This window comes from Ctenopharyngodon idella, chromosome 17 (assembly GCF_019924925.1).
Source record: "Ctenopharyngodon idella isolate HZGC_01 chromosome 17, HZGC01, whole genome shotgun sequence".
Lineage (NCBI taxonomy): Eukaryota > Metazoa > Chordata > Actinopteri > Cypriniformes > Xenocyprididae > Ctenopharyngodon > Ctenopharyngodon idella.
In genome coordinates this window covers 31,216,303-31,229,228 of record NC_067236.1, presented here as the reverse complement: position 1 = coordinate 31,229,228, position 12,926 = coordinate 31,216,303, and the positions used below count along the sequence as shown (strand labels likewise).

At 38.3% G+C, this 12,926-nt stretch overlaps 1 protein-coding gene across 3 annotated transcripts in view; it reads right to left on the bottom strand.

Annotated features, from left to right (window-relative positions):
- Positions 1 to 12,926, bottom strand: part of tiam2a (TIAM Rac1 associated GEF 2a) — a 127,389-nt gene that overhangs the window by 97,288 nt on the left and 17,175 nt on the right. For 2 of the 3 annotated variants that reach the window (XM_051868112.1, XM_051868116.1), the window contains exon 1: positions 11,718 to 11,870. The exons of the other annotated variant lie outside the window; for it this stretch is intronic. The gene's annotated coding sequence lies outside the window, so the exon portion shown is untranslated. Of the gene's footprint in view, positions 1 to 11,717; positions 11,871 to 12,926 lie in introns of those variants that run through there. 3 annotated transcript variants of the gene reach the window in all.

Sequence of the window (12,926 nt, the reverse complement as noted above, 5' to 3'; positions counted from 1 at the left end):
CAGAGGTGTTTACGAATCCGCTTAACAGCGCTCAAAGCGTCACATTTTTAAAATTTCAGTACCGATTGGTACCAAAGTCGGTACTTTTGACAACTCTACAGAGATTTAACTGAATTTCTGTGACTTATGGTGGGGTAAGTTAAAACGCTGGCTCAATTTACCCCACAGCATTTGGCTCACTTTGCCCCAAAGCTGCCATTTTGGGGAAAAAATAGCTAGCTTACCAATTCAGGCTAATATTTAGCTAAATTACACTGAACAAAATTCTAAACGCAACACTTTTGTTTTTGCCCCGCCTAATTTTTTTTTAGACTTGCGCGAATAAATCGCACTATTTGCACGTAGTTCTTTATATATGTTGCTAAATCACCAATATCCATCATAAATAGTTTTAGATCTGGACAAATTTGCTTTGATGTGACAGCCATTTCATCTGTTGTTATGCTAAAATTTTACTTTAATGAACCAAAAAAGGTTTTTAAAGTAAATGGGTGCCTCCCATGTGTTTCTCCTTTTTACAGTCTGGCAGAAATGATGGGTGGTTCCAAAATATGTGGTCACATGACAATAAAAGTGTACGGGGGTGGGTCAACTTACCCACTGGCTCATCTTACCCCACTCTCCCCTACACTAGCATACAAAATAAACAAATACTAGGTGAAACAGATCAATTTTTCATTTAAAACTTTTATAGATACACCTATGATGTCTACCGTTGGTAGGCAGCTCACTAGGTTTGAGAAAAGAGCGATAAAGTGCCTTAATCTCTCATGGCCATTTATCTTCCTCCTGCAGGACAGGACATCTGAGATGAAGCAGCAGTGATGCTGTGCTGCACAGGAACTGAGCAGACAAACAGATGCCTGAGCGCTGAGAGGTTAGGGCAGGTCAAGCTGTTCTTTCACAGAGAAGACAAGAAAGAATTTGCTCCGTGTACCATTTGTTCACGCTTGAAGCTCCCTTGACCGGAAGAGTCAAACTTGAATTGTTACAATGTTTTTTTTTTGCAGGTAGAATGAGAATCAAGGGGAAAAGAGCATCTGGACAACATTGTAAGATGAAGCAGCACTCTTTGGTTTTAACTGTCATAACAAATGTGTTTACCCACAGAAACAGACACTAACCCCTTTCACATATACAGTCTTTACTGGTAAATTACCGTTAAGAGATCATCATATGTGAACAGGATCTAATCAAAAATACCGGTTAACAGTTACTGGCAATTTACCAGTATGAGAGGTGTGAAATTACCAGTAAATTACCGGTATGATGCTGTGTGTGAACAAAGAATTACTGGTATGAGCAGGAACGAGGTCCGAATGCGCTGACATGTCTGCTTTGGGCCAATCATAGGCCCTGTTTACATCTGGTATTAAGATGCGTTTTGGTCGATCGGATCACAAGTGGATGAGGGAGACACATACCTGTTTACACCTGGTGTTTTACAGCAATCCGTCTCTTTTGTCCACTTTCGACCACTTCTGTCCTAATTTCTTTGAGGGGAGGGTCTATGGGTGGGTAAATGTATGGGTTTCTTCAGAAGTTTTCATCTAATAGGCGAAATAGCGTGCGTAATTTGCATATGAACACAACCGGGGACTACAGGAAAACATACAGAGAGCATCAGCTTTCATTTCTGCTATGACAGCCGCAAAACTGCACTGAACACAGTAAGTACATGTTAGAAAACAGAAATGTTTAGAGAACATTGTGCTTAGTACGTTTTTCGTCTTCAAACCAAATTTATGGCTTCAGCCGGCAAAGTTTAAATCCCTTTTGGCTAGTGCGCTTCCCATAATGTTTACGCCTTAAGTCGGTGGAGAGTCTTTTGTGGCTGTTCGAACACGTTCGACCACATGAGCGTGTACACCATGAATGCAATCCGGTCGAATGCGTTTTCAACTACCACTGGAAGTGGTCAAAAGTGGACAGGGTCAAAACCTTTAACACTCCATTTACACCTCGTCGTCCACTTGTGATCCGATCAACCAAAACGCATCTTAATACCAGGTGTAAACAGTCACTCCGTGCTGTTTACAGTAAGAAGCTCCTCTGCTCTTTTAATAGTTTTTCTATGTAAATGTGCTCTAGATGGACATCTTTGACCGTTTTTTCAGTGTGTCGCACTCAAAACCCACCCTTCTTTTCCATTCATCAGGGCTGAGGCTCAGAGTTTAAAAATTATTTCCGATGACTGACATCACAGAATTTACCAGTATATTGTTGCTGATTTGTGAATGGTCTCTTACCGGTAAAAAACCAGAACGCCATTGCTTGTGTGAACAGCATATTTGTGTATTTACTGGTAAAGTCATTCTGGTAATTTTACTGGGATTACTGTGTAAAAGGGCCTACTGCTACTTTTTACATAATGCATTTCCCATTATGAATTATGATTTATTGATTATGAATTATTGATTTATTGGTCCATTGGGTCAGATTGCTTTCTCCATTCAGGTGATCTCTGACTGATAATTTTGGTGTGGATCTGAGCACAATTTTAAACAAATTTGTAGACTCTTCGATATTTAGGTATTGAACAAGTAAAAGTTACCAGAAGGGGTGGTGATATTAACAAAATCTTACTACAGAGGGAAGCATTTTATATATATACATTGAATACTCTTTCTCTAAAAGGTCTGAATTTGGAGTTTGATCTGAAACCTTTTTTGTGAATTATGTTTTGTATATATTTGTGACTATTTTGTAGTTTACTTTTGTATATATTTTTTTTTTGTTTCTTGGATGATTGTGTAACTAGTTGACTAATAAGGTCAGATGTGATGGATCATGTTGATATAATTTGTACTTTTCAGTGCACTTGTTGTTTGCCAGGTGAAGATCTTTGGGTCAAAACGCTGTTTATTTGAATAAATTGATCTTCGGGAGCAGCAGTGGCAGTGTGCCAATTCTTGTTTATTTTTAGTGAAGCGCTTTATCTGATTTAGCACCTGCCTAAAGTTTCTGGATGTGCGCATATTTTTTTTTTTCAAATTTGATCTGAGCATGATTGCCATATATGCCTACACAAACCAAACTAAGTGAGAAAACACGGCGGGTTCTGAAACAAATGCTCCAAACGAGCCAGGTGTGAAAACGCCTACGTGTGAAGTAGAGAATCCTGTGGTGAACAGCCAAAAAAGACACTGATCAAGAGCTAAGGGGGATGGAAACAGCTTGGTAATGAAACCCTTAATTGGGAATAATAAAAAATGCCAATGAAACACAAATGCTGCATCATCAGTCAGAATCAAAGACCACACCTGCCCACGGCCACTATGACAAGAATAAACAGTAAAAAATGCAATCCAACAGATTTTTAACAGAATCACAAAATAAATTATATGACTAAACAACTTTTAGCCAAGAATAAACAGAGCAGAGTAGAAAACAAGATCAAACGGGACAAACCCATTCATGGCTATAATTAACAACATCATTAGGAACCAGTGAATCAGTTTTAAACCAAAAAATAAAAATAACAGCAGAGCCCAAAGTTTCAAGAGATGCATGAGTTTCCATGCCCCATTAGACCACAGGGTTACAGCACTTTTTAACAGGACAAATACATTTTTCAAAAAAAAATTACTGAAAATTACTCCTTTTCCTGTCAGGAGCCATTTGGAGGTTACCCCAGAATGTGAAGAACAGAGTTTGTTAACAAGAACAGGTTAACTGGATGCCTTCTTAGACTGCTTTCAGTCAGATAACAGGCGGATTATTCATTACTATAAAGGGTGTGTTTGGCACAACCTGTTCTAATTAAAGCACGTGGTGGTGGACCGGAATGAACTGAGTACCAATCCTCGAGTCCTTCGAGAAGGCAGATCTATTAGTTCCAATCCTTTGCTAGCAAGCTCTAATAAAACCATTAAGTAATACTTATGAGGGTGAAACAAATGGTGGCAGTATATGCAGTGAAACACCACAACCCCCACACATTTTTGTCCAAAATGGCCCATCTGGAAAGTGCAACAAAAGGCTTGTTGAGTCTGAGGCATGGTGGGATAGTGATGACCCTCAGAATCTAATCCCTTAGGGCAAATCACACACTCAAACCCAGTCCCGGACGAGAGGAATTACAATCACCACTACTTAAGCAGCTGGAGGAGGGGTGAACTCTGCGGAACACTCCATGGTTTGCCATCTCTCTCTATAACCTGTGCATCTAAGGCTTTGTTCTCCTGGCACGTCTTAAGGCCATAGAGGCTGAGCTGACATGGATTAGGAAAAAGCTTCTCAAATGACAAGTGAATGTCGGCCTCCCGGGAATAGCCACAAACAGGATTTCACAATCACAGTTAGATTAAATCCTCACTTGTGTTGTCACGATACCAAAATTTCAAGGTTTCAAGGTATACCGCGTTTTGAAAGAGTAACTTTCAAAACCACAAATATTTTCCGTTATACCGTTCCTGTGGTATGAGCGGTCTCGTCAATGACGGAAAGTGGTTGTGTGCAGCGTAGAGAGGTGGTTGGTGTGAGCAGTCAGTAGCCACGTTTACATGCACGCTTTTTTGTCATTCCGATTGAAAGATTCGGTGGACTGTTTACATGAGACGTTATCTGATCCGATATGGTGTTTATATGTGTTGGCGCTTTCAATTGGAATGACTTTGTGACATGCGCACATTATTTTTGTCCTGTTTGCCGCCTTTTATTCCTGTCAACATGGAGTTCAATTATTTCTTATGCGCGCTATTTTTATGTAAAGTGTTGATCTTAATCAAGCAACAGCGTGAATTTGTAGCATATTACTGCTGGAAGGACTGAGGAAAAGACGGGTGCAGAAAGCTGACCTTTTTGGTGGCTGTGCATCTCTAAGGAGCATCTCAACACTACCCCTCCCTCCTCCGAAAAGCAGAAGCATGTGGATGAAGGTCCGTAGTAATGATAAAGTGAGTTCCGTCAGTGTATTTAATAAATGTGTTATTTCAGTTTTACTCCAGTTTAATTTTGCCGCCGCCATTGTGCATTCTGATGACCTCCTGGCCTCTTGACGTGATGACGTAGACGCAAAGTAATCGGTTTAATTTTTATTTTGTTCGGATTATAGAAAGGTTTATCCGACCCCTCTCAAACCGATTACAATTTCATTCGGTTTGGGCATTTTTATTCCGATTAAGGTGTTTATATGGAGCATTTTCATTCAGATTGGACTTTTAAACCGATTACAATGCTCCATGTAAACACACCTAGTCACCTGTGTGTAGGATGGCCGAAGGAGGTGAACACCTGGAACTTTTCCCCCCTCGAAAAAGACAAAGTCTGCTGTACGGGAATTTAAATTCGGGTACTGAAAACATTCAGATGGACACGGCTTGGAGGAGGAAGGACATTCAACTTGTAAGACGTGTTTAAGAAGAGTGGCTGCTAGAGGAGGCAATACGTCAAGTTAGTGTTGGCAAAAATATCGATATTTCAATCTTTATCGATACTGAAATATCTGAAACGGTTCCAATACTCATTTTTTGCAGTATCAATACATTGATAGCAGCTGCACGTTCTCACTCTCTCTTCTCTCTGACGGTGAATTGACACACACCCTCCTCCTCTCACTCACTCGGTTGAATATGCTTGTATTGCGTATAATTTTAGTCATTCCCGCAGGTTTCGCGTTCACACCAAAAGCGCATGCACCACCGATCCATATAAGTGGCGCGCACATAAAGCCGCCTCTCAAACAGCTTGTGAAAACTAAATTGACTTCCTTTTCGTGGCTTGTTGTGCTTAAACGGTCAAATACATAAAATGATGTCAAAATGCCGGTATTGCTGAGTATTTAGGTAAATACAGTCAGTTTTGGAACATAAATAATTGAGAGAAATGTATGTTGTGTAACAGTATATTGGATCCGTGCATAAACTCTTAAAGGGTTAGTTCACCCAAAAATGAAATTTCTATCATTAATTACTCACCCTCACGTCGTTCCAAACCCGCAAGACCTTCGTTCATCTTCAGAGCACAAATTAAGATATTTTTGATGAAATCCAAATGTTTCTGAAGCGCACATAGGCAGCAATGTCATTGCACCTTTTGAGGTCCAGAAAGGTATTAAAGACAGAGGGAAAATAGTCCTACAGTGACTACAGTGGTTCAAACTTAATGTTATGAAGCGACGAGAATACTTTTTGTGTGCAAAAACTTAACAATTTGAACTGTTGTCATACGTGGTTGATGCAGTGAACACAGTTCAGTGCTTCCGTTTACGTCTGAACGCGACTCATTATTGGCCGGCTCCTGCGTCAGCATCACACGCATGAGTCATGCTGCTCACGTGTACAGCATCGGCCAATATTGGGCGTCGGCCAAGTCACATGGACTATTTTAACGATGTCCTAAATTACCTTTCTGGAGCTAAATAACATTGCTGCCTATGTGTGCTTCAGAAAAAAAATTAATTTGTGCTCTGAAGGTCTTGCGAGTTTTGAACGATATGAGGGTGAGTAATTAATGACAGAAATTTCAACTAAAAATTTCAAACTAACCCTTTAAAGTGACAACAGCCTAATAAACCTGCTGCTGTCTGTCATGTTAATCAAAGAACAAAAGACAAAGAGAAAATCATTCGCTGCTCTTGACTGAATAACTTTTGTAACTTTAATTGTAAGCATTAAACTGTATTTAATTTTTTTAATGAAAGTGATCCAGTGTTATTTTATATTTAATTACTTTCATTTCTGTATTATTGAATACTACTGTTAGACCCACCTTAAAACCATGTTTAATTCATTCATCTCTTTATTCTATTGTATATATTTTTGCTGTTGTTTGCATTTTTTTCAGAATTCAAATATTAATTTTATTTATTTAATTATTTAACCTGACTTACATGTTTACTACTGTTCCAAATGTTCTATATGTTACTTCAAAATAAAATATATTGCGTTCAATGGAAAAAAAGTTGTTTTTACCCAGACATTTAAAAATAACACATTTTAGAGCTGTAAACGCAATACAGTGAAACCGTGAAATTTTTGCTTAAAGGAACACTCCACTTTTTTTTGAAAATAGGCTCATTTTCCAACTCCCCTAGAGTTAAACAGTTGAGTTTTACAGTTTTCGAATCCATTCAGCCGATCTCCGGGTCTGGCAGTACCACTTTTAGCATAGCTTAGCATAGTTCATTAAGTCTGATTAGACCGTTAGCATCTCGCTCAAAAATGACCAAAGAGTTTCGATATTTTTCCTATTTAAAACTTGACTCTTCTGTAGTTACATCGTGTACTAAGACCGACGGAAAATTAAAAGTTGCAATTTTCTAGGCCGATATGGCTAGGAACTATACTCTCATTCTGGCGTAATAATCAAGGAACTTTGCTGCCGTACCATGGGTGCAGCAGGCGCAATGATATTACGCAGCGCCTGTGACCCCCTGCTTGCACAGGGAGCGTGCCTTGCAACCATGGAGACATTTGTGAGAGACGCTGAGTAATATCATTGCGCCTGCTGCAGTTTTGCAATGAAATCTGAACACAAACGGTCATAGGAGATGCATTTAAAACATGTTAATACCAGGTGGAAACAGTAATGCTCTTTGACTGACCAATTGAGATCAGATCACTGAAAATGCATCTTAATACCAGCTGGAAACAAAGTCTAATTTGCCTATGATAAATGAAACACCTAAATGTGAACATGATTCTCTTCTCATGAATGGTGAATTGGTTAAAGTCTAACTTAGAAAGTCTTCATGCATACAGGCTCCCCTATGAAGACTTTCAGTCCTGACAAAGCTATCAGAACTTTTACTCTATTCAAGTGAGCTGTTTTGAAGGGTTTCTAAAGCCCGCAGTCAGTCAAGGCAATATAATCATTCAATATAGCTTGATTTAGACAAAAGACAAGAAAAAGAATTTAAAGGGATGAACCTCTGGCTTGTGGCTTTACTCCACACATCCATCACTGAGAACAATAGAGGCTGTCCTAGAAATGCAGCACTTTATTTCAGAGCTTCCTGTCCCAGCTGTGTTTACTCTTATGATTAGTGTTGAAAGAACGGCTGCAGAACCAAATGTCAGTTGGATGCACATTGGACAGATCAATCACTTTCTCGTTCCCTGCCTCCTTCCCTCACACACATGCACACACACACAAATATGACCAAAGCTTTTTAAAATAGCTACCAAGCAAACAAATTAATTTAAGAAAGCTTTCAGCGAGAAAAAAAATGCATCCCAATACACAAAAGGGCTGTTCACACTGAAATAGTTAACCCTGGGTCTTTCTAATCCCTGGGAAAACAGAATCCTGAGTTATCCTAATTCACAATAGGGCTTTTCAAACTGCGCTTAACCCTGGGTTATCATTGTTCTAAACACCGCTTTTAACCCAGGGTGAAGGAACGTTTCACGCTTGTAATTTAGAAGTGGGGTTAGCACCACTTTTTACCCGGGGTTATGAAACCCTGCTCTGGAGCAAGGTTAGCATCGCTCTTTTGGATAAATTATGTGCAGTGTGAAACGTGACGCAAGATAACCCAGGATTCCATTTACCCAGGGTTTAGAATGACCCAGGGTTAACTATTTCAAGCGTGAAAAGCCCTATTACTGATACTGTTACTCCAAAGCACGTGAATATGAGGCACATGATTGGCTGTTTGATGCTAAGCATCTAGACACATTCTCACACTGCATCATTTAACACTGTACAAGTCTGGCACAGCAAAAGCATTTTGTTGTTTCATAACCCCGGGTAAAAAAAGCAGTGCTAACCCAGTCTCTAAATTACAAGTGTGAAACGTTCCTCTACCCAGGGTTAGGAAAGACAATAATCCAGGGTTAAGTGCAGTGTGAAAAGCTCTAAAGATGATTGCTAGTTCTAAGGTTGTCAAATGTACCGGTACTTAAAAAACATATTTTCTGCTGTACCAGTAGTAAAGAGTATAGGGTATATTCAGTAACCGCTGATAGACGCTGCTTTCAAACGCTCTTGTTTGTGTTTGTTTGAGTGCTCTCTGAGCATCAAAGGTTTCTATTTACAGCGTGTTTTTACAAGCATGTAGCCAATCACAATTATATCTGTCGAGCATTTCTGGATTGACAACCATATTTAAATGCGCAACTGAATCGGAAACTCCGATGATTGACAGTGATAACCAACGGACAAGACAAAAAGGGACAACATTGAATTAGAAGTACCTAATTCAACAGTTTTTGCTCTGGTACCAAAATTGGTACAGAGAACCACAAAATTTTACTTGTATTGGTACCGACTACAGAAATTTTGGTACCGTGACCACCCTACTTCCATTAGAGTTCCTTTCCTTATATTTTTAACATTAAAGGGATAGTTCATCCAAAAATGTAGTCGTTGTTTACTAACCATTATGTTGTTTCCAACCTGTATCACTGTGTTTCTTCTGTGGAACACAAAAAAGATATTACGAGAAATGTTTTAGAGTTTGTTTGTTCATACAATGGAAGTCTTTGGGCACCAAGTCTGTTTGGTTACTAACATTCCTCAAAATATCTTTTCTGTTCTCCAGAAGAAAGTTGGCTATGCAGGTTTGGAATGACATGAGGGTGAGAAAATTACCAAATTTCATTTTTTGGTGAACTATCCCTTTAACACAGCTACTTCTGCACACCTCACAATACCAACTGGTGTCCAGTGACATTAGTACTCTCTAACAATTCAATTAAAGGCCAATTTACACTGCATCAACAGAAATTGTTTTTATAAATCATGCTGACATGATTTAAAAAAAGAAGTAACATGAAAGAAAATTGAATAGCTGTATTAATATTCCTAAAGCTTTCATTTAGTCACCATTTACTATGTCGACCTGAACATGAACAGGCCATATGTTTAGCTAGTTTAGTCTCTCTCTGGTGAATTCATATAGGGATTTGTAACTCAACAAGCCAAAATTTTCTTCGAGATGTATCAGTGGACAGTCTAAAAAAGAAAAAAAAGTTAGACAAACGTGACTGTGATCTGGCAGTCTCTCCTTGGACAGCCTGGAAAGATGGTCAGAAGGAAACCGTTGACTGGACTCTAGACAGTGGCTCACTGCCTCCGGGACGCATTCAACACCCGTCTTACCTCACCTGCTTTTTATAGCCAGCTCTAAACACATTGGCCACGTGCACAGAGGCTGCCCTTGTGCAAATACTTCTGAACCAAATATAATCTCCAGAAGACAGAAACACATCGTCAAATTGACCAAGATTACCCGCTAATGGTCAAAACATAAAAGACTCAAGTTTCACAGAATAACAAAAGCCTTCTCAATTTAACAGGCTTGAGAAATAACATCTTACATAAAGTGACTCACAGTTAGTAAACATTAAAAGCATTTGAAAAGAAATTCATAATGACTGTCCTGCAGAATCTACACATACACATACCCACTGTACAATAGACATCTTACAGCACACACCACCTTATATGGGGAAAATGTGTAAAGGGTGGACATGATATATGGTTTTCCAAAGAGCGGTTTGCTTCACAGAATTAGGGCCAGGAACTTTGAGGGCGAGTTGTAAAAATAGGTTTGTAATGTTCCTTAGGACAGTGAATTGAACTACTGTATTAAAACGGCAGCTCAAGATATGGAAGACTTCTATAAACTCCACAACTTAAATAGGTATTGCATGGTCCCAAATATCAAATGAGAACTGTAACAACACAAGAAAAAATGAGATCTTTCTTCAATTCAGTTCAGTAAGGCCCTAAATTGCATATTAGACCACAGTAACCCCTCACATTCTATTGAGGTAGTAAACTATTATTTTACATTCACCACACCCTTCCACCAAAGGTTTAATGATGCTAGCATGTAAGACTGACTGTCCACCTTTAGTGCAATAAAAAAAGTCACATTTCTCACTTGGTAAAACAAGACTGACTAGTTAATAAGGTGTTACAACCTATATATGTAACCTAAAGAGAACATGATCAACACACATCTGCCATCCAGTTATCTCACTTATACAGATTATTTTCTTTGTTGGAAAGCAAAATACAAATTGCAGTTTGAATATTACATTATTTAGTACTACCCTTTCTCGTTTATCACTTTATTTGCACATAACATATAACTTTTCTTCATGTCATTATTTTCTTAAGCAGAAATACAGTATTTTCTTCCACAGTGCAGCGGACACAAATAATGGTTTTAACCATTTCAACTACCAAAAATATTAGACAACATAATATATAAACATTCAATCACCTCTGAAATAAAATTAAAAAAAAAAAAAAAAAAATTCTCTGGAAGTGACATTTTGCTCAGCAAATGCTAAATCTTAATTTACAGACATCTTTTAGTTTTTGCTTTTTAGATAATATTGCTGATGATTGTCATACAGAGTTTTTTTTTTTTTTTTTTTTTAATAGAACAAATTACCTTATATATGCAAAAAGCATATTTATTTATTTATATAAAAAGTGTTTTATTCCGTTGGTTGCAAGATGACAAAAACTGAGCACTTGTAAAAGATTTGTTTCTGTGTTCACTTCTGTTCAAATATGCTAGTTTTATAAATAAAGATAAATATATAACATTTAGAACGTCATATAAACATTTAAATAATACATAACATAAATCTTTTATTATTTCAAGTTGCATTTTCATGAAAGGAACGAAAAGGGAAAAATCTAGCTGTAGTTTCTCATACCCGCTCGAGATACAGCCACATGAAAAACAATAACCACTAGAAATTAGATTTGATTAAATACTGCAAACAAAAACACAGATAACTTTTACTTACCATATATAAAACCCAGCGACAGAACGGGTTTGGGACATAGCCGCTTCTATGTGCTATTTTTGAGAGCAACGATTCAAAGTTTTAATCCAGTTCTCCTCTCTCAAGATTGAGCACAAACTCCTAGCAGCTCCTCAACTCTCACTACTCTGCGTGAACAGATTGCCACGCCCATAAATTTATAAGACAGCACAGCCTACCAATCAGATTGAAGCTGTCGCAAGCCTAACTAGATTCCGTACAGAAAAGATCCAATCACGTTTCAGGAGGCGTGGAGTTCACTGTGTTTATCAGAGTAACGCGTGTTTGGTTGCTGGGTTACATTATTAAAGTCGTTTAAATGGCTGTTTGGTGACAGGTAGCTACTGACTCTTATATTAAACTGATTATTTGTTTAACTGTAGGTTTGTGGCTGTGCAGTTTAATTAGATTTTTCTGAGAGAAAGTTCTGAGGTTACCCAGTGGTGAATTTCAAAATCCTTGTTTGGTTATTGCACATGAAACCTAAATGATGTTTGCTCCCATATATCTCACTGTTGATTCACTCACATGGTAACAGCTTCAGTTTATCACCACAGAATGGTTTATGAGTGCAATGTATGATTAATTTGCAGATTAAAGATTCATGCATTGAGCCATCTGAGGGTAATCTTTGCCAATATATATGTAAAACAGAATAAAGTTGCCATTTTATTTCTGCAATAAATAGTAGAAGTGAGGACAGTCACAAAGGTATAATAAACAACCTCTTATCAACCCGTCTGGGAGTTCCAGGACAGGATGTAGTCAGAGCTTGCATCCAATTAACGGTCATGAAATCCTTGTTTTCCATTTTCCATCCACAATTTCTCCAGATAACACTATTTATTCTGGGTCAGGTGCTCATCACATGCATGTGCAGATTGTTTATTAGATCAGAACTCATGCTAAAACAAAAGGTCTATGTCTGTGGTTTACACACAAATATATAGTTATTTCACTACCCTCAAAGAACCATAGAAAGCGAGGCATCATGGCATGTTTATAAGGTTTTTTAGTCATACGGTGTTCAACTCGTGTTGAATGCTGTGGGCTCTGTGTATAAGAGTGTGTGTGAAAGAGAATCTGAGGATTTCTGTGCAAAATCGTACACACATGTGAACTGACATGATAAACAGAGCTCAGGTTTTCTCTGGCTCCTCAGTGCTGTCTCTTAGCAAACCTCAAACCACT